This window comes from Watersipora subatra, chromosome 6 (assembly GCF_963576615.1).
Source record: "Watersipora subatra chromosome 6, tzWatSuba1.1, whole genome shotgun sequence".
Lineage (NCBI taxonomy): Eukaryota > Metazoa > Bryozoa > Gymnolaemata > Cheilostomatida > Watersiporidae > Watersipora > Watersipora subatra.
Genome location: NC_088713.1, coordinates 24,816,818 through 24,819,519, shown reverse-complemented (window position 1 = coordinate 24,819,519; position 2,702 = coordinate 24,816,818). Strand labels below are relative to the sequence as shown.

Here is a 2,702-nt window from a genome sequence, read left to right as displayed (position 1 = left end):
GTGGCTGACTTTACCCTGCTAACTCTGATCAGCTCAGCTGCACTCTTGTGTCTCAGAGTCACATAAGGGAGTCTGAAACCACGGCAGCTTTTATATTCAAATTTAGATAAACTGATCATGACAGCTGCATTCTAGTTTACACCGAAGAACAACAAAACAAAAAGTATATATTTTACCACATACTATAAAGGTTTCTATTATTTGTATGACATAATTTCCGCGATCTCGATCAGTTCCATTTTATACAAGACACTTGTTTCAATGATTCCTTTGTTTCATGTCAAATAAAAAAGTATTCATGCGTGGGTAAGCAATCCCTCAAAGATCAAGTGTGATATCTGCTTAGCTTACTGCAAACAGAGGCTGTGCGTACTTGTAAAAGTATTATTGTACAAACAATGTCTCTGAGATCTCGACTGGACATGTCTGAGTCTAGTGTAAAGGGAACCTCAATGACTGGAGACATGCCCATGGTAGAGTAATTTAAGATTAGATGATATTCCTGTCACCTTCAGTGGCCTTTTTAGGAATTGAACCCTAATCTGTGTTTGGTACCAGGAGTTTTAAACCATTTGGCTGCCTTTAAACAATACTATAAGAAACAGGGTTTGAACAGATTTAACTTACAAAATCAGTATTTAAAATGTTTCGTATGCAGTTTCATTTTATGCTAGTGGTTTCCGTTTATCTGTTACAATGGAAAGCATCTCTCCACATATAACTATTTTAGTAAAACTCTATTGTCACCTAAAGCCTGGTTCCCATATCGGTTGCGATACTCCAGCGGTAACTTGCGCAGCAAAACGTTTGCGAAGTTAGGCTCGACGGCATCTGTTCACATATAAGCTGCATTGCTAAACATAATCGTGTAATCAAATAAAATGTTCACTCGCCATGCCGTTTCTATAACGGTGACCTTCACCCGTACAGTGCATTTCGGGAAAGTTTTGCCTGCGGCCTTTTCCGAAATTTGAACAGCGCTAAACTATTGGAATGCCGCCGGCAACTACCGGCGGTCCAAGGCGCGTAGGTTCCCAATTCACTACTAATAGCCTGTGGTGCTGTCGCCAGTGCTTAGCAACGTATATGGGAACCAGGTTTTAGTTGGAGAGCTCACACCTGAAGTTGACAACAGGCGAGTAGAAATTCCTGTCATATACAAAGCAATCTTATCAATAGCTTCATAACTTGAATATTATCCTTAGTTTTGCCATCCTCTTTCCAAAGACAAGAAATGATATAAACTAATGCTAACAAGAGTACAAACAGCATGCTGAAAGGATGCCTACTTGACAGGTTGTACATGTGACGGTTTGGTAATGGTGTAGCACACAGTTGTTAAGCAGTGTTATTGTTTTCAAGGGTCAAACTCCAGCAGCAACAAAGAAAAAGACGACTACCAAGAATAAGACTGACACCAACAAGGAGGCTTCAAACCAGACAACTGCTAAGCGGAAAATAATTGATGTTTTAGTTTCCTGTTGTATTTTATTTATGTTTTTAAAGTTAGAAGATAAAAACAGCTATGTGATGAATTTATTTATAGGGCAATCAGTATATGCCCAACAGTTTCAATCTATTCATGATATTCACTATAAAGTAACTTATTATCAGTGTTAGGAAATTTTAAATGGACATAGTGATACGTGCAAGCTGGAAGCTGATGTCTCTCATTTTTTCAAAGTCCAGGATATTGCCAGAACACCAGGTTTTGATAGCCAAAGAACCTCCACTTTAGCCCTTGTTCCACTGGTTCCCCAGTAAGAACATATTTGTCATCTAGAAATAAAATATAATTAGTAATATATAAATTTCGATAGCCAAAGAACCTCTGTCTTACTCCTGGTTCTACTGGTTCACCTGTAAGAGCATATTGTCATCTAAAAATAAAATATAATTAGTAATAAATGTGCTTATAAACTGTTTATATAATCACTGCTATTATATCAAATCACAGGAGACGAGAGGCAACAAGTGTGATAACTACTTACCATGATATACCAGGTATTGGTTCCTATACATTTCTAGAGGTGCTTCCCGTAGTAGTTGTTCCGCCCCGGGTTCATTGTTATGCAACTAAAGTGAGAAAACAACAACACATGCCAATCCCCGAATACAAGAGTCACAGTACAGCCAGGGTATAGCCAATAGCAAGCATTATGTTCCAATACCAGTGATAACCATTGAATTGGCACTAACCTGTTTCTAGTCACAATCTTCCCTGATGTCGCTGCATTTTCTTGACAGCATACATTCTGGGCTCCGGTGGGCATCAACGCACAATGTCTACAGTGGCACCATCTTCTTACATCTTGATATTCCTCAATCACCTAAGATCAATAAATGATGGTTAGTAATTATATTGATTAGAGGGTGAACAGTCATGGGTAGTTAACAACCAGGTATGTTGTTAGTAGTAATTTCTGTTTTTTTTCATTTTGTTGTAGAAGTCAATTGAATTAAATCAATCGTTGGGGTTGACTCACGGCACTCCAGGATTGTTCAAAATAGAGAAGCCTACTGTAAATAACTTGATTTGCCTATAAGCTAGTATCATACACAAAATGATTAATTTCACTGTCCAATACACCTGTATTCTATTTTCCATATAATTTATTCAAATATTTAATAATATAATATAAATATTTAAACTTTAATATTTATGTTTAATCACTAATTAGTATTTAATCGCGTTCACTTAC

The 2,702-nt window shown here is 37.2% G+C and overlaps 1 long non-coding RNA gene across 1 annotated transcript; it reads right to left on the bottom strand.

The window, feature by feature from the left end:
- Positions 1-1,552: 1,552 nt before the first annotated feature.
- Positions 1,553-2,330, bottom strand: LOC137398868 (uncharacterized). Its single transcript, XR_010979028.1, has 3 exons — positions 2,200-2,330; positions 1,992-2,076; positions 1,553-1,779 (listed from the first exon to the last, which is right to left on the bottom strand). It is a non-coding gene; the product is annotated as an uncharacterized lncRNA (long non-coding RNA).
- Between the last annotated feature and the right edge of the window lie 372 nt (positions 2,331-2,702).